At 43.0% G+C, this 27,819-nt stretch overlaps 1 long non-coding RNA gene across 1 annotated transcript in view; it reads right to left on the bottom strand.

Annotated features, from left to right (window-relative positions):
* Positions 1–224: 224 nt before the first annotated feature.
* LOC109308311 overlaps positions 225–27,819 on the bottom strand; it is a 30,868-nt gene continuing 3,273 nt past the window's right edge. Inside the window, exons 2-3 of the long non-coding RNA XR_002100575.1 lie at positions 27,082–27,149; positions 225–376 (exon numbers count right to left, since the gene is read on the bottom strand). This is a non-coding gene — a long non-coding RNA (uncharacterized LOC109308311). The remainder of the gene's footprint in view (positions 377–27,081; positions 27,150–27,819) is intronic.

Raw genomic sequence — 27,819 nt, 5'->3', positions numbered from 1 at the left:
CACTACCATGCACCCATATGAAGCACACTCCTCCATTCCCACCAAAAAAAAGTGTAAGGGAAAACTGGCTGGAGTATCCATGTCCAGCTGGCTATGCCATTGTTGTCAGATCTGCATTAAAGAATGCTGCAAAGCTGATAAAAAGAGATTTATTAGTGTTGTTAATATTACTTACCAAATCATTTTAGTTTCCCACTGTTCTACACCACCCAATGTAAGTTGCCTTCTTTAGTCAGCTCCAAGGATTATTCTCTTAATTACTAGGACCCATGATGGGGTTCTGAGGGAGGAAATATTGAAGAACCTCTGCTTGTACGGATTCTCATGCTGTCTTGTCAAGGAAGCATAGTATGCTGGGATCACATCAGTTCTGGATCTGCAGAAGACAAAGATCAACTGCATAGAGGCCCTCTATCTTTCTACTGTTCCCTGACCAGTCATCCCTTGGTTACCCAGTAGCTCAGCTTTTTTGTAGCTGTGCTTACCAGGCAGCTCCTCCTTGTAAGTAGCTCCAGCAGCTGACCCATGGACGGCAGAGGGTAAGACTGGGAAAAATCATTCAGCCCAAGTCTGACTACTGGTCTGAGTTTCAAAGGTGATAAGCACCCACAGTCACTGACAGATACACCTCTGCAAAGCAGGCCATTTGCTTACATAACCAATTATAGGTTTATAGGTCCAACTTTAGGTTTCCAAGTTAATTTGTTGCTCTTGAATACAGCAGTGGACAGACAGCTAATTAACACATATTTGCTTACATTGGGTGGGAAAAAGGTACAATTTATATTTTAGAAAAATATACTGTATTTACTAAAATAGAAGATGACCCTGGATATACCCCCTCCCCACCAATATTTAGATTCTATATATGGAAAAATTATAATTTTCCAGTTATAGATTCTAATTATTGGAGGTTTAGCATGAATTTGTCTCACTCCCACTGCTACAGCAGGGAAAATAAATCTGGGGGTTATCTAAGCCAAAAGCAGAAAGTGCTGATGACACAGAGTTAAAAGGAACAAGTACGAACATGCAGGTGGAAAGCCCCTAAGACAAGCACGCGTGTTCAAACACATTTCGCTTTCATCAGTTGCCGTTTTCAACGTTTTCAAATTAGAGTTTGATCGTACTAAGCAACTAAAAGTTTACAACTGCCGTAACTGTGAAACCTACGCTCTCTACAAGCTTAAGTAATAAAACAGCTTTGCAACCATTACACGTTAGTGCCGTCTTTGCCCCGTTAGTCCCCGCCTGTTTGTCCGAGCTTGTCATCCAGCACTGGAGCTCCGGACTGCTGACTGCCACAGGGGTCAGCCCCCTTGCCCTCTGCCTCCCCGCAAGCTTCTTCCCCCTCCAGCCCCTTCGCCACCCCATTACTGTCAGATTCTGCTTTTCCTGAGAACATAGAAATGAGCAAATGTGAAAACACTGGGCCTGTCTACATGAGATGCCTTAAATGTGCAGTGGACTGTTCTACTGCACACTAGCCCATCATGGCAAAAAACATGTGAACATGGTAATGTGCAGTAGAATTAGTCTACTGTGCATTAAGTTTCACACAAAAAATAAATTTAAAAAAAAATCACCTTTGCTACTGTGCATTAGCGCAGCTACTGCACTTTTATTTAGTACCTCATTAGAGGTACTAAACTTAATGCACAGTAGCAAAGGTGCATTAATGAACATATAGATGCACCCACTGATCTTGAAATTAACATACCTGTAGTAATTTGCATATCGTACCCACTAGAGTATCCATTGCGTCCACTAAGTGATGATGCAATGTACTCTTTTGCAACTGCTGAAATTTTAACACAAGTAATCCATAAACACAATTTTAAGCAGCACTATTATACCTACTTATACATAATAAAAACTACACATGACATTAGTCCAAAGTCAAAAGGTTCATGATTTACAATATAGTTCATTGGGCTGAGACCCAACAGAGGCAAAAACATTTCAAGCCAACATGACCCCACTGCTCAGTATACATGTGTGTACCCAGATAACTCCTACAAGAGATCCATGTGCTAATTAGTCCCTTGCTCATGACTGAAATCAGGTGTTCTTGTCACGAGTTCTGGGATTCTCACATTAATGGGTGGGACCACACTGTTCATAAACAACAAACTGAGAGAGGGAGCAACAGAGGTATTCTGGGTAAACTGTTTGAGGCCCTGTTTGGTGATGTTTGCCAGACATTTAAGGCTGGAGAACAAAAAAGGAATAACTGGAAAGGCACAGGTCAGCTGTGGGAGTGAAGAGGATGTACAAGTGTATGCAAAGTAGTGGCTCACAACAACTAGAAAGAATCTGTGCTGAGAAAGAATGCACTCAATGGGCAGTACCATATATATATTTAGAGAGAGAAAGAGAGGGAGAGAGAGGGAGATGAACTGTACTAGTAGCCTATCCTTGTGTTAGGGGGTCCCATCAGCATGTTTCCCCAATATGGGCCATGTGTTTTATAGTCATATTCAGTGTAGGCTGCATTTAATTAATTTCATAGTTGGTCTCCATTTTCTGAGCACATGATGCTTTAGGCAGCAGTTTAATGATAGCCAATGTATTTAATGAGGTTTCCTTGTATATAAATGTAAGATGAGGAACGGTCTTCCCCATGCTGATTGAGGGAAAAAAGAACTCGTCTCATTTGACTAAATATGCTATCTTGAATAAAAGAACATTTAGCCAAGTCCCAAAATTCATGTATAGCCAAATATTACAGTACTGTTCATATGTGTAAACTAAGAATGATTTTCTGTCCTTGAATGCCATCTATAGGTTATTGTTGTTTGAAATGAATTTAGCTAATACTAAGGTGAAAGACAATGGGCAAAATTCAGCTTTGACTTGAAAGGGTACAAGTTACATGCACCTTATACACGTCACTCATAACCATGGTAGTTTCTGTAGAGTTGTATCACTTATGCTATCGCTGAATTTGGTCTGTTTTCATTCCATAACCTACAAATCCAAATTGCTATGTAATACATTTTCCAAATCCTTCAACTGATATCCAAATGATAGTCTGTTTATCAAAAGTTATTCAATCAATCTCCTGAATATGAATTTATCTCTTGTTACTAAACATTCAACTGCTCAACACTGAAAGAAGGCTGCATCCTTTGGCTGTCTCTCATAGAGCATTTTTCAAAAACTAGTCTCAAATCATCAACATGGAAGTCAATGGAACTTCCTTGTCCATAAGAGCTATGAATATGACCCTACATTTAGAGATGAGGTCTACACAACAGTTTGGATTTGATCCTTCCCTTATTTCACACAGTGTCCCTTTTATTTAGCCAATCTCTTCTTAACTACTGGAGAAACTCACCAGTTCTCAAAGCATTATTACCTGGGAAATTCATGATGAACTAAAGAATTTGGCAAGCTGGTAATTGAATAAACAATGGTTATCATAAAGCAAGGATAATTTGTTCAACTAGAATACGATTCTGCAAGATGCTGCACTTCTCCCAGAATTTCAGGACATGCAGTATCTTGTAAGAAGCCATCAGCAGAATTCAAGACTGAGGCCTTATTAAGGCAATCTTGTCTGATTCAATTATTTAAGATTATACTGGAGAAAATCACATAATACTGATGTAAATCACATAATACTGGAGATTAAGATTTTTTAATGCTGAGTTATAGTGGTGGTAGGGAGGAGCATTTTAAATTTTCTGATGAGTGTTTAGTAAAGTATTGAGTGAAATTATACTACGTATGTTTGGATGCTAAACCACTGAAAGCATGAATGTATAAAGGTTGCTAGATTTTTTTATGAAGGGTAAATGTGGTGTATTCCATTGTAACATAATCATGTCACATAGAGATTTGATTCATAGATTGATTCATACATTGCTAGGGGCTGGAAGGGACCTTTTAGATCATTGGGTCCATCCCCTCTGCACTAGGCAGGAAAAGACAACTGGGTCAAGTGACCCTAGTGAAGTGACTGTCCAGTCTCCTTTTGAAGATTTCCAGGGTAGGTGATTGCAGCACCACTGGAGGGAGTTTATTCCACAGTCTGGACACCCTGAAGGCTGTTTAGTTTGAGAACATTTCAAAATAAATGACATTTAGTCTTTCATCTTTAGTTTTATGTCTACTTAAAAGTTATATAGAAATAAAATAGTATTATCACATTTCAAACACAAAAACAGAGCAACGTACAGAGGGTGAATTTCTCCCCGCTGGAGCGAGTTGGAAGAGTCTTTTAAACAGCTCAAAAGATGCATCCTTTTTCCTCACCAGGCTAAGATAAAGGAAATGCTAGGCAATCTACACGTGAGCTTTACTGCTCAGTAGACTAATTTACTAAACAATAAAAGGATCACCATCTAGATGTGTGTGGCAACTGGGCCAGCATAGATTAATTTACAGTGCTGTTGGATAGTCTCATCAGACATAGGTACTCTCTCACAACAGAGTAAATTACTGTGCTTAAACGCTTGTGTAGATGGTGACATGGAGATTAGTTTACTCCAGCTCAAATTGTGCGACAGTTTATTGAATTGCATTAATTGCATGTGTAGATGTGCCAACTGTAACCAAGATTATTCAATTAATAATTTAGCAGTACCCAAACTTTGTATCTTTGCTTATCACAGATAACAGAAACCAGCGCCAAAAATGCATATGGAAATAGCTCATGCCCTGTAGTTTTCGTACAAGCTTTGTTCAAGGGGTAAATGTATAATCCTGTTTCCTAAGCCACTGTTCCTGAAGCAAATACATAATGAATCACTGCAACATGAGCTAAACAAGAATAATTTTTACACATGCCCTGATGGGTTTTTAATGACAATAATATCCCAAAGCTCTCTTGCTTCCAAGTCCTCCCACTTGAATTTGGAAGCACCTCTTGGTACCTATACACTTGCCCAGTTATAAAGACAGATGTATACTACATAATATTTAACATTTAGCTAAAAAACTATAGATACTAAAATCTCTAAAAAGCAATATAGTCAGAGGTCTTTTTAACTACTATAATTCCTAAAGCTCTTGCCTTTCTAGAATGAAATTGGCTGGCTGTCATTTTCAAATGTCTTTAATCACGATCTTATTCTTAAGAAATGTCTTTGTTTGATTGGAAGTTTCTACTATTGACTCAACATAGTCCCGCATTTTTGACTGCCTGTGTATAAAGACTGCCTGTTCAAGCATCTGTCCATTTTAGCTTCACATTTCCCCTTGCAAAATCAAGCAAAGCCAGTAAATTTTTACTATAAAGTTCTTAAGGACTATTAAATTGTTTTTCCTCTGTCAGGATTCACTCCTGGGAGATGTAAAAAACTTGCACACAGAAAAGTAGCATTTAAGGGACTTCTTTTGATACCAGAGCAAAGAAATTTAGAAGAACATTTTCATGCTTATTTTTTCCACCTCAGTACATATAAACAAACTGTGTAAGTTAGCAGCATCTCACCTCTGAGGAACCAGTACAACAATTCTTAAAATAATCCAAAAAATAATAATAATAATAATAATAATAATAATAATCCAAGTGCAAATCACTCCCATCTCAAAAAACCCCCAAGTAGATGGCCTCAGTCCAAGAATTTCAAATCAGATGGTTTTCTTTAAATTGTTCTGTTGAGGAAGTGGCAGTCTATTCCCATTTACCACAAAACTGATGGTAAGATTTTGGCCACCTAAAACAGCCAGGTCCTTAGACAGCTGTGGAGACCCAAGCTCACCTATCCTCATTGTAACATCTACTTCATGAGTACTTCAGATTCCTAGTTTTAGGCCCACTCTGTAGGTTCAAGTGATCCACACCCCCTCCCCCATATGGAAGGGATAATCAGACAGCAAATTTCCAAATGCACACCACAAATGGAAAAGCTTCCATGAGTTTGGAAGAAGGCTTTGCCTTTTAGCCTTTTGCAGAATGAAGAAGATGATTAGGAAAATTTGCACATGTATGGCATGGTAAAGTAAATGTCAAGATAAGATAATGCTCTATCATCCATTTCTGTCAGTGAACGTAACTTTGGCACAGATAATGATAAAAATCTCTCTTCTGAGCAAAACAGTGAATTTTGATGAATTTGATTCTGGCTGAAATTCAGCTTTTCTATATGTCTGTTGCCAGCACTTCCTCAGATGAATCAATTTCCGCTCCTTAAAATGAAGTGGACAGATGTTAAAAAGTCTTCACAGTGCTCACTTCCAAATACTATAAAAGATAACTTTCTTAGATTCAGATACTGCTGAGAGGAATAGCTGGACTGAAAAAAATCACTTGGAAACAGGAAGGCCAAAAGGTAGCTCCTTGTTCTAAATGGGATTGAAGCCCCCATGAAACAAAAAACTCAGCTACTTAAGCATTTGCAGAATTGGGACCTGGATTTCTTTCCTCTTCCATGCCCGTGTATACTTCATACAAGGAGAAATGTTCTATAACCTAGGACTTCCACTGGGCCATAACATGTATGATCCAAGGAACCATTAGTTTTCACTGTACAGTAAGCAACATTAATTTAACAGTGGGTGTTTTGGTAGTAAAGTGTTTAGGACAGGACTATTTACAAGCCTTCCACAAAGGATATATAGGTCTTATAAGAATAGCATCATGCCAAGTCATTTAAGTGTATCATGGAGGTCAGCATCTGCAAGTCATCTTTCTCTTACCATCGCTTAGATGCAGCTATCACAGAATGCCTCTGTGCTGCATATTGCATTTTGAAATATATCTAGACTTTTCCAAATAATGCTTCCTACTTTAACAAAATAGACTAGAAAAGGAAATCCACACTGACATAATTTTGACAAAACTTTCAGGCAGGTGATCACAAGGGAACATTTTAAACTGCAGCCAAATCCATAGGGGAAACCCAAATGACTTAGTAGCAGTATTAAATTGTACTCTGCTTCAGTAGCTATAGTCTGGTCTTCGATACTGAGCAGTGATAACCTAGGAATGATATCTTGTTCAACTAGATTTGCTCTTAACGTTTAAGGAAGATTCCCATCCCAGCTGCAAAACAGTGTATTGGTGTAAATTGGGAAGCGCAAACTGCATGTAGCAATGTTTGCTGTATATTGACAATATAATTATACCATGGATGCTAAGGCATCATAAATGTGAAGTCCATTGTAATTGTATCTGTATCCCTAAAAAGAATCCAGAAAATGTTAACAAAGAGGATGGTATGTATTCTTAGGACACCAAAAAGTAGCTGTTGCCTCAGTAGCTTAAGAGAACATGAAAAAAGTGACATTGCAGTTTAATTGGCCTGTGTGTGCTTGCCCCTCAGCATGTGTCACTGTCCATGGTGGTGGTGGTTGTTTTGTTTTTTAATAGAAAACAAAATATTCTCACTGCTTTGGGAGTTATTTTTCTCTATTATGTCACACACTTGAATGCCATTATATTTTTCTCCAGTCATTCTGCATCTTGTGAGGCATAAAGAAGGAAAGAAAGAAATGGCACAGAAGAGACCACCATCTGAATGAAGGAAAAGGACAGAAATAAGTGACTATGGGAAAGAGGTAAGTGAAATACTGGCTGGCAGTATTTGTAAGGTTGTACTGAGCCATAATGCCATTTTTTTTACATTAAGACCAGGTTTCTGTTGTCTAGTAGAGTTATGAATTCCTGTTCCTAGGCTCATCTTCTGAAGGTGTTCTATGAATTAACTTTGAGCATAAGGATTGTAAATTCAGAGAGGGAGTGTTTCTTCTGTGAACATTTACTGGACCATCATAGTGACAACATTCCATCCCTACTAATATTTGCAAAATTAACAACCCCCTGTAGTTATTAGTACAGTAATTAGTAGCTGTTAGAGTAGTGGTAGATTGGATGGACTGCATAGGAACAATGTGGGCACATAAACAAGTGCAATTAATGTGGCTGAATAAACTCCGATGCAATTTGAGCTAAAGTAAGATAATCCTGACAACACAGTCTACATGTGTGTTAAAGCACAGTAATTTACTCCACCATTGGGTAGTATACGGGGCATGTCTACATGTTCATTAATGCGCCATAAATCAGTGCTACTATGCGTTAGTGCAGATTAGTGCTTTTTTAATGACCTTAATGAACATAAGAATAAATCTTCTGTGCATTAAATTTCTCATGTAGACACACCCCATGTCTGACAGGACTATCCAACAGTGCTGTAAATTAGTCTACACCAGCGCAATTGCTGCGCACATATAGACAGTAATGCTTTACTACGCAGTAAATTAGTCTACTGAGCAGTAAAGCTCACATGTAGATGCACCCTGCAAGTATCAAGGAGAAAGGAGTCAATAACAATGAACTCCTCTGTTGGTTTATACATTTACAATGAAAAATTCAGTAAGTAAACTTTTTAAAAGTCTGTTATGGTAGTTCTAGGGCTATTGCTATGTAGTAACAGCAGCATTTTAAGCAAATGTATCTATTTGCATGTCACCTTTTTATCTAAATACACTATAAACTGACATTTCACAAACCATTTATATTGATTAAAAATCAACTACAACTTATCTCTGGATTTTCTATAAACTAGGAGCCATACCAGTTTACCAGTTCTGAGGGCATGCTCTCCAGAACACGGCAAAGGGACCTGAGTGTGGTAGGGATGGGTCAGGCCAGGACTTGTGCTAGCCCCAGCAGCCTTACCTAAAGTCCTAGGGGCTTCCTGGGGCAGTATCAGTGCTGAGCTTGCTACTCGGAGCTTGGCCGTATGGCAGGACATGCAGCTGCCATGTGCACTTCCATGCTTTTTTTAGAGGCAAATTTTTTTACACGGGGATCTTAACATTGTTTTTAAGAGTTTTTGACATTGTTCCAGTTGATCATCAAATTGTACCTGAAACATAAACATTTTTAAGGCTTAGTAAATACCTATGCAGTTTTCTTGTATCTTCAAAACTCTGTGCAAAAATTAATGCTTGTTCACATCCAAAAATACTGCATCGTGCCAGTGGCAATATAAAGAAGCTTCAATAATCCAGATGGTTCAACAAAATCTGAGGGGCTTCATTTTCAAAACTGACAGCCTCAGCTATGCCTGTAAAATGTTTGTATTCACATTTATTATATACAATAAAAGGGCATGTGTATACAGAATCAAATGACTGTCCAGGACCTCTATCTCTATACTATTATTTTGGCTTTGAACCAGCTCAATGTATACATGGACTGCTAAAAACATAGACATAAAACATTAGCACTGGGCCGGCACTTAGAAAGGGTAAAAGAGGTAACCCGAGTAACTGTAGATTGACATTGATCTTAAGCAAAATCATGGAGAATTTGATACAGGACACTGTCAAGTGACCCCAGCAAGGTGACTGTCCACTCTCCTCTTGAAGATTTCCAGGATAGGCAATTGCACCACCTATAGAGGGAACTTATTTTACAGTCTGGACTCCCTAGCTGTGGAGAAGCTTTTCCTAATGTTAAGCCTGAAATGGTCTTCCAGGAGTTTGTGACCATTGCTCCTGGTTTTCCTCCAAGGGTGCCCTGGTGAACAGTTGTTCCCTGAGTCCTTGATGTACGCCTCTGATGTAGTGGTAAGCTGCTACCAAGTCCTCTCAGCCTTCTCTCCTACAGGCTGAAATGTCCCTCAGCCTTACCTCGTATGGCTTGCTGTGTAAGTCTCTGATCATATGATGGCCCTTCTCTAGACTCTCTCAAGCTTTTCCACATCCTTGTTTAAGTGTGGTGCCCAGAACTGGATGCAGTATTCTAGCTGTGGTCTCATCAATGCAGAGTAGAGCAGAAGACTCACTTCCTTGGTTTTGCTGGAGATGCATTGATTGATGCATGCTAGAGTATTGTTTGCCCTATTGGCTACAGCGTTGCACTGCTGGTTCATGTTGATACTGTAGTCAATTATTATCCCCAGGTCTCTTTCACTTGTAGCTCTGGTCAGATTGGCATTGCCAGGCCTGTAGGTGTGCAGGGGATTGTTCATCCCCAGGTGGAGCAGTTTACGTTTCTCTAATGTTAAACCTCACCTGATTCCGATCCGCCCAACTTGCCAGCCTGTGTAGGTCTGCCTGTATCTGCTGCCCATCTTCAAGCATGACCATGCTCCCCCATAACTTGGTGTTGTTTGCAAACTTGGCCAGTGAGCTCTTCACCCCCACATCCAAATCACTGATGAAGATGTTAAAAAGCACTGGACCAAGCACCAACCCCTGAGGGATACCATTGGCCACTTCTTGCCAAGAAGACACATATCTGCTCAGTAGAACTCTCTGGGACCTACCCCATAGTCAGCTTCCTACCCACCTGTCTTGCAGTTAAGCCCACAATCTTCCAATTTTCTCATGAGAACATCGTGGGATACCAGATCAAAAGCTTTTTGGAAGTCAAGGTATACAATGTCAACCTTCTCTCTCTTATCCAAGTGGCAAGTTACCTGATCATAAAAGGAGACGAGGTTAGTAAGAAAAGACCTGCTCATGATCAAGACATGCTGGCTGTTGTTCAGAATCATACATTCTCCAAGCCTATCGCATATAGACTCTTTGATGAATTTTTCCAGGATTTTACCTGGAATAGAAGTTAGGCTAATTCGCCTATAGTTACCCAGGTCCTCCCTCTTCCCTTTCTTGAAGATGGGCACAACATTGGCACCCTTCCAGTCCTCAGGGATGTCCCCAGAGTGCCATGAGTTTTGGAACAGCTTCACCAGGGGTTCCACTATGACTTCAGCCAGCTCCTTCAGCACCCCTGGATGCAGTTCATCTGGGCCTGCCAATTCATGTGTCTAATTTTTTAATTCGTCACACACCGTTCTATGGCAATAGTAGGAAGATGGTCATTCCTACCCTGCTTCTTTTGTCTGGCATGTTTTTCCCCTTGACCCTGTGAAAGACCAAAGCGAAGTAGTCATTCAGGAGTTCAATTTTCCCCTGAGTGCCCGAGCTGAACAGGGGCCCTACATTTCCATTTGTTTTCCTCCTGTTCCCTACATACCTGAAGGAGGGCTTCTTGTTGCCCTGATCCCCATTGCTAATTTTAGTTTATATATACAATCCATGACTAAAATTTGGAAGCCTGTGCATAAAGAGGGAGATTTTATATGGACGCCACCATGCATGAAAAATAAATTAAAATACAGCAGTATGAAAAAATACAACACGCATAAAAAATACAGAATGTTGTAGTATCATACTACATTCTCTGAAATTGTGGTATGAAACAAGCAGCTCATAATTTAGCATTTAGTTAAATCGGCAGCAGAGACCCTACAATTTCTATTATGAGATTGCAGAATTGTTCTGCAGTCAGCACTTTATTTTGAAATATTACTTTAAACAAATGTTTGTGTGTCTTATGATGCGACTTCTTTTGGTCTGACAGGCTACGAGAATGGGGTATAATAAACTTGAAGAAGCTTGCAAAGTGGAGAAATATCTTCCCATTTTAAGTTCCTCTATATATAACTGTGAAAGAAATATTCTCTCCATCTTCCCATATGGACAGAAAGATTTAAAAAATTACATCATGTTCAGTATCCTTCTACCTAATATGTTTTATTATTGTTAAACATATTTCCTAGACACAGTAATACTTCTGTAAGTGGAAAAAACATGTTAAGTAAAAAGATTATCAAAACTTGAATGTCAGTCATTGTAAACCATACTTACCTTTATAATGGGAATGAGGCTCTAGTTAGCCATTCCTGATACAAACAGCATATGGCATTCACTCTTATCTTTTGTTGAATTAAACTTCTTTTTTGCTTGTATTGTATAAAATATTGAGAGATGGAACATTAACTAGTGCAAATGATCATTCCTTGATCTGACCCTAAGAGTACAACTTTGTCCTAAGAGGTTGGAATTTAGGTGAAAGAATGGTCTAATACAAGCTACCTTTCCAACAGGTCTATAAAGGACTACGTACGTGTCTGGAACAGCCATAGGCCAACTACTGAGGGACTCACTCAGTTTTTACTAAGCCTTAAGACAGGTATAAGCTCCTGACTTTAAGAGCAATGAGGGACCTTATTCTGCAAACTGCAATCACATGAAGTATCATTTTACTCAATGGGTGCATCTACATGAGACAGTTTACTGTGCATTAGACTAACTAATGCTCGGGAAAACTTCATTGTCTATACATATGCGGGACTTATTGGGCACATCTACACAAGATCCTTTGTTGCCATAGCAATGAGTTATGGCTACACAGTGTTAATGGGCACCCTAGCTCGATGCTACTGCACAGTAGGGTTGGAAACAGCCCATGCACCACTGGGACTGCACAGTAATGGTGGTTACTGAACATTCAGGGGCATGTGTAGACATGATCACTGCACAGTAAATTAGGCCAATATGCCATTTGCTAGTACCAGGAAATACAGGTTCTAGATTAACGGTGCATTAGCTACTGTGCATTAGTACATATACAGACACTGACTGGGTGCAATTTGCTCCTGGTCTACCAGGCAACAGGGGGCCCATTGCTGCCTGGCTAAGCCCCGCTGATGCAGTGAGCTGTTCTAGTGGTAGGGGCACCTGTCTTCCCACCATATAGGGATCAGGACCCATCTCAATCTCCACATGGCTGGGACGCAGCAGTCCTGACTGCCAAGACAGCTCTCCCCCACCCTGTGGAGATTAGGATCACATGTGTGCAGAGGCACAGTTTAATGTGCCTGTATATTCTTTGAAGTATATTCAGGTACATTCATTGCACATGTAAAGGCACCCAATGAGTAGTCACATTGAAATTAATGTGCACATAGCAGTATTGATCCTAAGTAAACACTGCCAGCAGCTTGGTTTTGGGAAATAGGGTGAGGGTTTTTTAATACTCTTGTGTGTTGCCCAAAATAGTGGTCTTTCACTTTAATTACTTGGGATGGAAACAGCTTGCTGTGGGACAAATTTGGCTTTACTAAGTAAACCGTGATTCTTTATCCTTCTATGTCCATGATATCCAGATATCATTATACAGAGTGCACTTATCTATAAATGCTTTCAGCAACTAGCTCACAGTCCTCCAAGGAGCAACCTGTCTTCTGAAATATCTGACTACAGATGAGGCAACAGATGGTTGTGAATTGTTTCAGCCTGTGCTCTTCTGGAGCCACACACAAAAACGTTACTTATAATGGAGCTTCCACATATCAGTGATCTTCTGCATGCAAGTGCAGAATAATGAATGGTCTGCAGTGATAGGTAGTATATGTGACCATAATAATAAATCTTGCAGCACTGTTCTCCAAACAGTGATGTTGATACACAAGCTCAACTATGACTGTTACTACACAGATATTTTATATTTGTTTGCACATATTTCCCAGGGCAGCAAGTTCCATAGTTGGCAACATGTAAAGTTCAAATACAAAAAGCTCCTAAATCACACAAATCTTTTTTTCAAATTTAAGATTAGCCACCAACGTCTCAGCCATTCAGCCTTTACAAGCAATGGAAAGTTAGCATATTTCTGTGTGTTTATCAGTCTTCAGCCATTTAAGATGCAAGCTGAATCACTTAACTATTCTTCCTTTCAAAACTGTCTCATTCAAAGAAAACAAAAATGTCCTAGGTACAAAAATGGAATCAAACTTAACAACCTACCTCTGTAAAACAATGAGTCAGTAGTTTAGGTTAGTAGTTTTTTCTGTAATCAGTTGCAGTTAGTAACCTCAAACTGCCCTACTCTTGAGTCCAACAATATTACTGCCACTGCAAAAAGGCACCTTTTGCTCAGCCTTTAATGACCAGGAGATGGAGTTCTGAGTCTTTAGGAAGGTCTAGCAAAACTGACAGACCACAGACTTGATCAGAGGATCAAGTCATTTTGGGAACTGCCTTCAGTGAATGGCAGATAAAAACAGCATACCATTTTAACTCATATTTATGCCCCTGAATAAGTTTATTATACTGTTTGTTGGCACTGATGCAATTTTCTATAGTTAATAGTGGTTAATAATATGGTACTAGAATAAGAAAATTAGTGGTTGGAGAACTGGATCTGAAGAAAAGAACAAGTTCAAAAATGCTCAGCAGCTTTCTCTGCTTACACAATATGGATCTGAATTGCAGTTCACTGTCAACAAGCAGCCTAGCTTTGAGTACGTCAGCAGTTTTAATGTCATGTCATCTGATCAACACAGGATGTGTTCAGGGAATCTGAAAACACTTTTCTCCATTCATAGGATACGCAAGAGTTTATCTTTGTTTTACTCTTCTCTTCCATTACACTTTATTTTGTGTTCTTATCTTGCTGAACACAATAGATTTCATAGGTTTAGCGGCTCCCTTTCAAACTCAAGGAGAGTGCATACATGTTTCCAAACTACTATATAAGGAAAAACAGCAACATTTCTATAGTAATGGCAGTTCATAGAAAATTAGGACTGAAAGGGACCTCAGGAGGTCATCTAGTCCAAGCCACTGCTCAAAGCAGGACCATCCCAACTACATCATCCCACCCAAGGCTTTGCTTAGCTGGGTTTTAAAAACTTCCAAGGCTAGAGTGTCCACCACTTCTCTGAGTAACCTATTCCACTGCTTTACTCCCCTTCTGGTAAGAACATTTTTCCTAATATCTAACCTAAATCTCCCTTGCTGCAACTTATTCTGCAACTTATTCCTTGTTCTGTCATCTGCTGTCACTGAGAACAGTCTAGCTCCATTCTCTCTGGAGCTACCCTTCAGGTAGCGGAAGGCTTCTGGCTTCTATTAAATGCCCCCTCAGTCTCCTCTTCCAGGCTAAATAAACTCAGTTCCCTCAGCATCTCCTCATTAGTCATGTCCCCCAGCCCCCTAACCATTTTCGTTACTCTTCACCAGACTCTCTCAATTTGTCTACATCCCTTCTGTAGTGGGGGGCCCAAAACTGGACATAGTACTCCAGATGTGGCCTCACTCATGCTAAATAGAAGGGGAGAATCACTTCCCTCAGTCTACTGGCAAGGCTCCTACTAATGCATCCCATTATGGCATTAGCCTTCTTCACAACAAAAGCACACTGTTGGCTCATTTTCAGTTTGTTGTCCACTGTAACCCCCAGGTCCTTTTCTGCAGAGCTGCTGCTTAGCCAGTCAGTCCCCAGGCTGTACTGGTGCATGGGATTGTCCTAAGTTCAGGACTTTACATTTGTCCTTATTGAACCTCATGAGATTTCTTTTGGTCCAGTCCTCCTATTTCTCTAGGTCTCTCTGAATCCTAGCTCTACACTCCAGCATTTCCAGTACTTCCCCAACTTGGAGTCATCTGAAAAAATTGTGAACAGTGTACTCTATCCCATCTTCCAGGATGTTGATGTAGATATTAAACAAAACTGGCCCCAGGACCAAGCCCTGGGGCACTTCACTTGATACCAGCTGCCAACTAGACATCAAACCATTGATTACTATTTTTGAGCACAATGATTTAGCTAATTTTCTATCCACCTTACAGTACATTCATCCAACCTGCATTTCCTTGGCTTGCTTGCAAGCGTGCTGTGGGGGACCATATCAAAAGACTTGCTAATGTCAAGTTATATAATGTCTACTGCTCTCCCAGCATCCAGAGCCAATCAGGTTGGTCAGGTATGACTTCCCCTTGGTGAATCCATGCTGACTATCCTAAACCACCATGAGTTTAAGGATAATGGCCAGTGGCTCTGCAGTCAATCACATTGGCCAACTCCCCCAGCTTCCTTGGGTGCATTGCATCCAGCCCTGTGGACTTTTACACCTCCAGCTTCTCTAAATAGTCCCTAACCTGTTCTTTTGCCACCATTGGCTGCTCACCTCCTCCCCAAACTGTGCTGCCAGGTGCAGCAGTCTGGGAGCTGGCCTTGCCTGTGAGGACTGAGGTGAAAAAGGCATTGAACACGTCAGCCTTTTCTGCATCCTCTGTCACTAGGGGAGTTTTTACATGTGGTCTGGGAGTGGGGAGGAGAGACAGCTTTAATTAGAACAGCTCCAAGAGCCACTCTAATTAAAGCACCCAGAGTATCTCATGTATCAGCATCCCCAGGCCTCAAAATGGCAGTGGGGGCACTTTATCTAAAGCTCACTAAACAGGAACAACTAAGATTTGGCCTACTGTGCCTATTACCATTTAGAATAATCCTTCAATCTTTTTATAGAAAAGAGATTAGAGACAAGTATAGGTGCCTACATTTTCTCTTTATGCACTTGTGAGCACTCTGGTTTAGGGCTTCATCCATATAACTCCCATTCATTTCAATTTAAAATACCAGAAATGCATAGTTGTAGAACCACAGAAACTGGCAGAGAAATTGAGAGGCAGACCTAGCATTTGATACTTCTTTTAACTAACTTTTTTTAATGGACTGGATTTCAAGATGCGTGAATTTGAAGTGTCTGTTTTCTTGCTATCTATGACTTCCACCATGCAATGAGATCCACACATGTGAACATCAATCACTTCACATTCAATTCTGGACTTCAGCCTCCTTCTTTGTAGACTTACTAATCTCATTTACTATATATTTTAACATCTCAGAAGGACGTCTCCTCTCTTTCCTAAAGAAAGTCCCCTTGCAGAGTTGTCTTCAAAATATTTCCTCTAATAAACTTTGATTTTTCAGAACTCTTTCACAGTCCTGTGGATCTTGGAAAAACAAAAAGGGAATCCGTTCTCTACAGCGCCTGAAGCCACAGATGGCTAGAGAGATAACTGCTGCTCCACTGCTATTTCTTCTGCAGGAGCTGGGCAAGCTCTCTTTGTCAAAGGCAGCTTGGAGAAGATCAAGCCTGGAGGTGAAAAAAATGGTAATGCCACCAATCACAGCAAAGGAGCTCCGGCATCAGAGAAAAATCTCCACTTTAGGGTAAAGTCAGCAAACATTTCCTTCGGGGGATAATCCTGGCCTCATTTTTGCAAATAGCAGCAATGCTTCAACACGTTATTAGATTGTTAATCAGGGGTGTAAGTTTTAACCATGCTGGTTTAAGGACATAGGCAGACAAGGTTCTTTGGTCTAATAAAAAGATAGCACATTTTACCCAAATACCCTTGTCAGAATTATTAATCATTCATTCTTGCTGCACAAGGGCTGCATCTTTTCCTTTATATTTGACTTCTCTAAGTGTCTCTTTTAGGTGTGTTGTGGTTAAGAAAAAGGACTTGTACTCAGAAACTGAGGTTCTATGCCTAGCTGTATCACAGACTCCCCTCTGTGATTTTGGGAAGATTACTCTGAAAGTCAACGGTGTGTCTCCTACTCAGAGTGAAATCCAAAATCTAGAACTTGGGTGAATTTCTTGCCGCTCAGAGTAAAGAGTTCACAGTTCAGTTCTGTATAACCCTGTGCTATAGTTCAATGGGAATAACAATACTACTGTTAGTAAGAACAGTATCCCTGTATAGAGATAGAGTAAAGAAAAAATGTATGTGAATAATACACAGTGAACTTGAATAATTGCTGAAAATTCATTTCTTCTTGCCATTTTATCTGGCATGGAAATCAAACAACAAGGATTATAGTTAAATTGGAAATATGACAAAGTATATGGTGACTAGTTTATAACGTAATAAATAATTTACAGAATAATATAATTTATAAATTAATAATTTCTGCAGGCACTCGGATCTCCATTGTCACCCATTTGCTTTGGCAATTTCACATGTGAAAACTTTTGCCATTTAAGCTACTTAGTAACATTTTCCCATAAAAGGCTTAATTCTGAATTTGTCATCAGTTAACATTCATGATTCGTCTGTTTGCAAAAATATATAGATTTTTTTTCTAAATTTATGAGAAAATGGCGTGCTTTTGAAGAAGCATCCAGAATCATTTCACAGAATAAAGAGCTGTTCTGAAAATGTCACTGTGCATCTGCCTAGTGCAGGGGGACTGGACCCAGTGATCTGCAAGGTCCCTTCCAGGCCCTAACAATCTATGAATCTCTCGTGGAGAATCTTAATCCCGATCTGTGATTATCAGGCCCTATATCAGGTTCAAAGTTAATACTTAGCTCAACCAGTCAACTTAAGTCTCAGGCACTGTACGTTTATTCCCCAGCACCCTTGCCGCACAGGAATCCATGTAAACCAGTCCACCTATAAATGCAGTCCATACAGCAACTCATAGTCTTGAGGTCTTAACCCCCAGCCATCAAGATGGTGCTCCCAGCTTCGTGCTAGTCCATCAGTGCTGCAGTGCAGTCTTTTTTCTCCCATGTGAGTTTCCTTTCCTGGTCTCATGGGCCACTTTTAAATGTAATGGGGGTTTAATTATCCCTAAATTAAAACAGTGGGTTTTTAATTGTGTTGATTAAAAACACACCGTTTCAATTTAGAACTTCTGTCACTATTGTGGAACAGTGATGGTCTGCTAGCAGCTCACCCCCTGGCTGCAGGCAGGCTCCACCAGAACAAGCAGCAAGGGGCCTGAGCCTTTATTTTTCTGCCCCCACCCCCCACCCAGAGCCTGCCCACCTCTTCCGCAGCCAGGGGACAAGCAGCCAGCAGGCTCTGAGCTGCAGGGGGCCCCAGTCCTTCCCTCCACAGCAGCAGCATACCCCAGGCAGCACCAGCCCACTAGCAGTCCACCCAGGCAGCCCCAGGGGTGCCACCAATGTACGAGGGAAGTCGTGGGCCCCCCACAGCTCAGGGGCTGCATGACCCAATGACAGGTCATGCAGGCAGGCTCCACTGAAAAAAAAAAAAAATAGTGAGGGGCCTGATTTTTTTTCCCCTTGCCGGAGAAATAGCAAGGGATCTGATCCTTTTTTTTTCTTGCCCCTTGCATTTCCTGGGGCTGAGGGGCGAGCTGCCAGGCAGGCATCACCCACCCTCCCCCCTTCCCCCCCCACAGCTCAGAGTCTCTCTGCAGCTCACCCCCAGCCATGGGACAAGCAGGCAGATTCTACCAGAACAACAACAAAAAAAGTGGTGAATGGCCCACTTTCCCATCCCTTCCCCCCACCAGCTGAGCCTGCCCGTGCAAGCTGCTGCACGATCACACAGACCCTAAGTTGCAGGGGGGCCTAGTGCTCATCTCTACAGCAGCAACACCCCCCAGGGCTGCCCAGGCAAGTTGCTAGCTGTGTAGGTGCCGCCCCAGGTCGCAGGCAGCACCTGCCTGATCCAACAGTGTACGGGGTACTGGAAGCCCGGGCATGGGGAAGTTTGGGCTTGGCAGGTGTCCAGCACCCCGTGTATTGTCCCTAATACCTTCCCACTGCCTGGGAATGCTTGGGAATGGGCTGGCTTACCCCTGGGGCAGCATGGAAAGGTGGCAGGAAGGCAGCTGGGTATGTCGGTGGCTGAAGAAGGCAGCGGAGACAGTGCACAGGGTGCTCAAAGCCCACCAAACCCAAGCTTCCCCGAGCATACCTGGGCTTCCAGCGCCCCATGCACCATCCCTGCCTCCCTCTCTGGATGTATCGCTGCAATATGTTACATAGGAAACTAAAATACATTGGATGTGCTTTACTTGGCTATGTAACAAATTCATTTAAATCAAAAGATTCCACCACACATGTACAGTGTAATGAAATTTAAATAGAATATGCTGCCACAGGTGTAAACTGTGACAGCATTAAACCGGTAAAAAAGTACAACTGAACCGCTTAAAAAGTCAATTTCATCAAGCATACAAGTGCCTATGATGCTGCTGCCTCCAGCCATACAGCTGTGAGTCCTTTGCTTAGTTCTGCAACCACTGGCCAAGCACTCTCTCCCTTTCTCAGTCTCCACCCTCTGATTCCTCTCCCTAGGAGCCTTTAACTTCCTGTGGCCAGCATTACATCCTCTGCAATTGGTCCAGTTCTCCTAGGCAGCCTGCAATCATTCCTGATTGCCTGTAGCTGGCTGTAGTTCCCACAAGCCTGTAGACTCCTCTAGCCTGGAGTGTGTAGTCTGCTGCAAGCCCTTGCCAGCCAGCCTGCTACTGGCCCCCTCTTACACATTATAGGTATTAACTGGTTAATTGCACAATTATCTTAAGACCAGCTACATGTGCAAAGTACTTATCACACAATAAAAAGCTCCAGCCAGCTATACATTTAGACTTTGAAAATGTGTACCAACTTTATAGCTGGTTGCTATCAAGCTTAATTTGCATGTGTAGCAGGGTCTCCCATATATCTGTAATTCCCATCAGCTGACAGTGCACCATGCCCAGTGTGAAACTCCTGGGCTTGGGGGAAATCGCAGCAGCTATGATCCTCAAGACTCAGCGTCTCATGCACCCCAAAGCCTCATTGCAGCTACCATGATCCCCCAGCCCCAGAGGTCCATGGGGCACCCCCATGGCTGGAAGCCCCTCAACTGAGGCAGCTCCCAGCTGCAGGAGCTTGCTTCTCACAAGTGCAGGGAGAACCTGGGATTGGACTCCGCCTGCAATAAGTCATCATGGAATCTAATGCACACTCTCACACTTATGCCTCTTGCCATGAATGTGTGACATGTCAGAAACCACAATTTTGTGGCTTACACATTAGATTCCATTATGCCTTTACATGCATGGTCAGAGGGGACCTCACAGTTTAGTCCATGATTTTGTAACTATCAGTTGTGCTGAACAATGTCCATTGAAGTCAACAGGAGGTACACATCAAAGTTTATTACATCTTGATCTTCGGGTAATGATTCTGTGATGAATAATCATCGAGTCCAACACTTATGGATTTACATGGACAAAGTGTTATAAAGTTATTGCCTAATTAGCTTCCAGAAAATCCCCCTGAGGATCAAAATGGTACCAATTATCCCATTTTGCTATTGATGTGTGACATGTTGATTTACTTCAAGGCCACTTAACAAGCCAATAACGGAGCTAGGGCTGGAATCCAGAAATACCTGGCTCCCAGCTCTGTGCTCATTCTTTCAGAGCATGTTGCTTCTTACTGTAAGCTCCACAGAAAACATCAGGGACCAGATTTTCAGAAGAGCTCAGGACTCAAAAGCACCAAATTAAATAACCTGGCTAGACTATCCCACATGCTTGGTCAACATAACCCAGCATGGAAGAAGGCTTAGAAATGCATTTGGTTCTACATATCACCATGGTTTAGAGTTTATGAGCATTCTCTTTTGAGACATGTGGCATAACTCCACATTTTTAAAACAGGCACTGCGAGAAATGTGGGAGGGGATAAGATTCTTGTGGCAACTTGATGTTGAGCATAGTTTTTCAGATATTTTTTCCTGAGGTCTGGATTCTTTACGTAACTCAGGTTTGCTAAGAATTTTAATTTATTGTTATGGCAAGGAAGCCAAAGTCCTGGATAGGTATTTCATATATAGCTTAAAGAGGGGATCTCAATGCTTTGCTAAGGTTTAAGTGCTTAATCAAGAGCAGTGATTTCATGGCTTAATTTAAAACAAATTCATAACAAATACAGAATATCAAAGTCTGACTGTTGGTCTGTTTCAACAATATAGCAACAAGGAGAAAGCAGCTACAAAATATACGTGTCACTAGAATGAATAAAAATATTCTCAGTTTTTGATGCAACATAGCCCATATTCAAATCAAAACAAAGATCAAAACAAAATGTTAGTGCTTATAATAAAAAAATAAAACACTCAGACGTGAAGAACAAGTTCAGGAAGAAAATGGGCACAGGAAAAAAACTGCTTCTCAGGAAAGTGTTCGCCTTGCTAACACCTAGTCAATCTGCGAAATATAAATTATGCAAACATCTGAAGAAGATAAAACTGGGTTATGTGCAGGGCTAAACAGATTCACAAGAGGGGGAGGTTGAAAACAATCTTTGCCAGTTTACCCAGACTGCTAATTTGTGGTTCATCTAAACTGCCCAATGTCCACACTATTTTCCAGTCATAATGTCTGACCTGCTTGGCTTGTTATTTTTTGTAGAGTCAGTGTGAGTTCTGCTTGTTCTGGGTCTGGAGCAAAGTCTGGCACATGATAAATCCCACTTTTTCTGGAAACATCCTATTGACCCATGAGCTATGTACTCCTGTCTGCCTTTGTTGAGTCAACATTCCCTCTGGGTGGTCTTTGAATCTCTCTTACTACTGTCGGCATAGTTCCTGGAGCTACTGTTTCTGCAAGGTCCTAGCCCTGCTGTTTCTGTAAGGTCTGCTACCAAGTTTGCTTGCTCCCATCCTGACGAGAAAAATAAGGAACCCAGTAAATGGATACCTCTTTCCCCCCGCCCCCGCTTGTGTTTCTTTTCTCTGATTGTCTGGATTTTAGGCTACAGCTTGTTTCACCACCTGTCCTTGAAAGTTCTCATTGGCTCTCATATTCTTTTCACCCCATCTGGCTATCCTATTTTTCTCCCATGCCACTTACTGATCACAGCAAACATCCTACCAACACCTCTTGAAGACAGGTTTTTTCCTGCACTTTCTAGAAAGTGCTCCAAGTACAATATTACCCATTCTGTGTCTCAGCAGTAGTCAAGTATATTCTCGTCTTGGAAAACCAAACACAGTAAATCTCAAAACAGACAATGCTTCAGTTAAAAAAATCTTAAGTAAAACAAAACATAAGTCTGAGATTTCACCTAGCCTCAATTAGGCTTGCCTAAATTACAGAAGAAGTCAGTCACAGAAAATCCTCACTCTTTTTTTCCTCCTAAGAAATGTTGTTACTATTTCCCACCACTGCTACCATGTCCACATCCCCACATGTAGGCACATCTGATATGTGGCATCACAAACCTCTCAGTGGTGCCACAAAGCACATATGTGGAACATTAAAATGTTCCCCGCGCTGCAAATTTTGCTACTGGGATTTCCCCCCCCACATATCTCCCCCACACACACAAACACACAACCCCCCCCCACAAAAAAAAAAACCACATGCTACAATGCCAGAACAAGCAGAGGCTTGGTTCTACAGGGAGATGCTCCTACATTTGTGCCCCAGCTGCTTCAGCATGCTAGAAGCTGGGAGGGAGCGGGGCAAGGGCAGTTTGCCCAAAGCAGGACACAGTGTCCCACAACAAAGCACGTGTGCAAGGGCGTGTGCTGTGGCACAAAGTAGTGACACAAATTTGTGCTGCTACTATTTGTGCCACTACAGGTACATGTCCCTGCACATCTGGTTGCAACCCGTGAGTTCAAGTTCTGCAGGAGTGGGAGGCTCATATATAGGGAAAATGTGTCTCTCTTTGTTTTAAGTATTGTAACGTATGTTTTTGCCCTAGTTCTGGTAGCCTGGCAATCTGCATTTATACTTTGGATATGTATATACTGGGAGATTAGCTGTGTCAGCCTAAAGTCAGATGGGGTAATATGCACCTTTATAGAGTTACTAAATTATATCTAGGGCTGTCAAACAATTAAAAAAATATTGCAACTAGTTGCATCATTAAAAAAAGTTAGTTGCAATTAATCACCATTTTAATCACACAGCTAAAACGTCAGAATTATGCAGGTACTTTGCATGGTAAGGAGGAGGGTGTGGGGGAGCAGGGTTTGGACCCTGCATGCCCTGGCAGGATTTGGGATAAGAGTGAGGGGAAACAGTGGGCCTGGGGGGGGGGCACTGTGGCTTGGGAGTAAAGGACAGACACACACACAGGCACACACACAAGCACCACCAAGCAGGTAAGTCTGTGGAGGGGGAGGGGTGAGAGGCAGATCAAGGCCCCCACAGTGAGGGAGGAGGTGGGGCCCTGGGACTGGGGCAGGTCATGTGATGGAGCTGTGGGTGGCTCATCGAGGGGTAGGGAGGAGGACCGCTCTGTGCCACTGCATGCACCCTCAGGGAAGGCATGGGGGCGCATGCCCCCCAGATATGACCGCACATCCCGTGCCTGCCTGGCAGCAGGAAGCACAACCTGGCATTGCACAGTTCCCAGGACAAAGACAGCAGTGCACAGAGCCCCACCCCGCAGTGGTCAGCCTCCATCCACTCTGCACTCAAATCCTGGTAGCACATGCTGCTCATGCCTCCCCTGGGAGTATGTCTGGTGGCAGGAAGCCATGCCCCCACATCCCCCTAGACGAGCCACCTGCAGCTCTGTCTCACAGCCTGCCCTAACCCCAGGGCTCTATTCACCCAAGCACCTCCCCCATTCCCTCCCTCACCATAAGGGCCTCAATCTACCTCCCTCCCCCTCCAGAGACTTACCAGTGCGGTGCTGCTCTACATGCAGCATACAGGCTGCAGCTGCTCCTGTGTGTCCATGTCTATGTGTGCCCACTGCCCTCTGCTGCAGCCACTCAGAGCCCAAGCCCAGGCTGCCCTGTGGTTCTTTGTGTTGCCACCGCTGCCCTGCTGGGAGGCCTGAAGGTGATGTAGAGGAGCCCAGGTGTGGGCTCCAAAACCACATGCACAATTAACGAGTTAAAAAATTAATATAAGATCCACCTGGTGTGTTAATTGCACACATTAACTGCGATTAATTGACAGCCCTATATATAAAAATACAGACCTTCATTAACTCAAATTTACTTCATAAGATGCTGCAGAAGGACAGCATAGAGCAAAGAATAAAATGGCGTGAGAGATTAGAGTAATAGGTGGGAAAGCAGGAGAGAGGAAAAAGGGAGAAGCGGGGAGGGGAAGTGCTGAAAGAGGCATACAAGCGAGAACCCATAGGGATAAAAGGGTCACAAAAAACAAAACAAACAAAGAAAAAAACCCAAAAAAACTTATCTAGTGTGCGCTGTGGTCAGAAGGTAAAACTGCAGGATGGACAGCTCCAAGCCAGTTTTAATCTACCTGTTACATCTATCCTGGACATATCATAGATTTCATAGACATTAGAGCTGGAAGGAACCTCGGAAGATCATCAAGTCCAACCCCCTGCCCAAAGGGCAGGAAGTCAGCTGGGGTCATAGGATCCCAGCAAGATAAGCATCCAATTTTCTCTTCAAGGTGTTCAATGTAGGTGATTGAACCACCTCCAATGGCAGGCTATTCCAAACCTTGGGGGTTCAGACAGTAAAGAAATTCTTCCTTATGCCCAGCCTGAAATGGTCTTGCAGTAGTCTATAACCGTTCGACCTCGTCATCCCTTGGGGCACTCTGGTGAACAAACGTTCCCCCAGGAACTGGTGGTCACCCCTCAAACTTATAGGGGGCCATCAGATCACCCCTGAGCCTGTGCTTTTCCAGGCTAAAGAGCCCCACAGCCCTCAGCCTGTCATCGTAAGATATGTTTTCCTGACCTCTGATCATGCACGTGGCTCTTCTCTAGACTCTCTCAAGCTTTTCCACATCCTTTTTGAATTGTGAGGCCCAAAACTGGACGCAGTACTCCAGCTGCGGCCTCACCAAGGCCGAGTACAAGGGGAGAATGACGTCCCGGGATTTGCTTGAGAAGCATCTATGGATGCAAGCAAGCATTTTGGTCGCTTTACTAGCCGCAGCATCGCATTGCAGGCTCATGTTCATCTTGTGGTCAATGATGACCCCCAAGTCTCTTTCTTCCATAGTGCTAGTCAGCGTAGCACTGCCTAGCCTATAAGGGTGCTGCAGGCTTTGCCTCCCAAGGTGGAGAACCTTGCATTTTTTGGTGTTAAACACCATCAGGTTCTTGTCCTCCCATTTGCTGAGCCTGTCCAGGTCAGCCTGGATCACCCTCCTGTCTTCAGGTGTGGATGCTTTGCCCCAAAGTTTGGTGTCATCAGTGAACTCGGCTAGTCCACTTCTGACTCCAATGTCCACATCATTAATGAAGATGTTGAACAATATAGGTCCAAGGACAGCGCCTTGGGGGACCCCACTGGTCACAGGGCACCATGATGATTGACTTCTATTACTACCCTCTGGGTCCGACCACGGAGCCAATTTCCCAGCCAGCGGATCACGGTGGACCCAAGGCCACAATTGACCAGTTTCGCCAAGAGGTGATCATGGGATACCAGATCGAAGGCTTTTTTGAAGTCAAGATATATGACATCAATCTCTTCTTTGTCCAGGTGATAGGTCACCTGATTATAAAAGGAAATGAGATTGGTCAAGCAAGACCTACCCGCAACAAACCTGTGCTGTCTATCCCTCAGGATGTTGGCGTCGGCCAGTCCATTAAGGATGACCTCTTTAATAAACTTTTCTAAGACCTTCCCCAGGATAGATGTCAGGCTGATGGGCCTATAGTTTGCCAGATCCACTTTCCTCCCTTTCTTGAAGATAGGTACCACATTGACCTTCTTCCAGTCTTTGGGCACTACACCAGAGTGCCAGGAGTTTTCAAAGATCCATGTCAGAAGCTGGGCTATGATACTTGCCAGCTCCTTGAGTACCCTGGGGTGTAGACTGTCAGGGACAGTTGACTTGAAGGTATCCAGCCTCTCAAGGTGTTCCTTCACAAGGTCAGCATTGATGGAGGGCAGGGGATCTCCCTCACCCAGACCTCCCTGTCCCGTAGTGGGCATGGGCATCCCATGGGACTGACGAAAGACCGACGCAAAGTACCCATTTAATAGGTTAGCTTTTTCCTGGGCGTCAGTTGTCAGTTGTCCCATCTGGTTTAGCAGGGGTCCAATGTTACCCTTGCTTTTCCTCCAGCTCCCCACATATCTGAAAAAGGACTTTTTATTGTCCTTGATGCTTGAAGCTAGTTGGAGTTCAGTTGCAGCCTTGGTTTTCCTGGTTTGCTCCATGCAGAAGCATTCATAGAAGTGAAATTGTGGTGAACTGGTTTTGCACAGTGGGCGCATCTACACGTGCCCCACTGTGCAGTTGCTAGAGCAAGTACTAAATGACTTTGCACTACCAAGTACTAAATGATTGCACAGCACCCACTGGTACTGTACAGTCCCGGCAGTGCATGGGTCATTTCTGACTCTACTGCACAGTAGCAGCAGAGTCATGGTTAGTGCCCACCAACACTATGTCACTGCAGTGATGAGCTACAGAGACACAGCATCTCGTGTAGATGTGTCCAGCATGTACAACCTTGTCTACCTGGGACCCTATGTGCAGGAAGTCCATTCCACTTTCCCTACTGGTACTGCCTACATATACTGCATATATACCTCCCATAGACACACCCTTTACCATCAGCACTCCTTTAATTAGCAAGAGTGGGAAGTTTTAATGAAAAAAAAAGGCTAACTCTAAAACACAGACTCATCCCAGCAGAATCCCAGAGCACTTATTTCACAGATGCTTCAGGTTCCAAGTTGTATTGATCCCTGCCAATAACACTCTCTAGTGTTAGGCAAAAATAAACCTTATCAACAAATGAATTCTCAACTCACCTACATAGTTCCTCTTTCCCTTTCATTTTCTGTTGTCATTCAGCAGGGCTGTGTTGCCTATGTGAGGGCTGGGGGAGAGATGCAAACAGAAATACTCTCAATCGTGCTCCTTGATCTCATCCTTCATTCAAAAATAAAAAGTACTGCTCTACACCAGCAGTTCCCAAACTAGGGTTTGTGACCCTGTGGCAGGACGACCTAGGGGTACCGTGTCCTCCCCTGACGCCCTTGCCTACTGTGCCAAGTCTGGGTCCTGAACGCACCCTCTGTCTCGCCCGCCACATCTTTGATCTTACATTATCAATGGGAGACTGCCTTCTTGCCCCCCCTGGCATGGTGCTGGTCTTGCTATACCACGATTCCGGGGCTACTCCCTGTGCCGGCCCTCGCTGGCCTGTCTCTGTGACTGTTCTAAGTAGCCCGCTCTCTCTTCGGGCTTCCTAGTAGACTCGCCCTTCTCTCTGGGGCCTTCCACTGGGCTTGCCCCCTTCTGGGGCTTCCCCTTCACAGACAGTGCCCCACTGGGCCTGCCCAATGTCCAATATACGCGCCCTCTCCCGGGGCCTGCTCAATGTCCAATATACATGCCCTCTCCCGGGGCCTGCTCCAAGATACATACGCTCCCCTGCCCCCACCGGGGCCCTTGCTCGCGCTTCTCGCGCCCTCCGCCCCCACCGGGGCCCTTGCTCGCGCTTCTCACGCCCTCCGCCCCCACCGGGGCCCTTGCTCGCGCTTCTC

The sequence above is a fragment of the Crocodylus porosus genome, unplaced genomic scaffold (genome assembly GCF_001723895.1).
Source record: "Crocodylus porosus isolate Cpor-Errol unplaced genomic scaffold, CroPor_comp1, whole genome shotgun sequence".
NCBI classification, from domain to species: Eukaryota; Metazoa; Chordata; order Crocodylia; family Crocodylidae; genus Crocodylus; species Crocodylus porosus.
The sequence above is the reverse complement of the archived record's forward strand: the minus strand, read 5'-3'. Positions and strand labels throughout refer to the sequence as shown.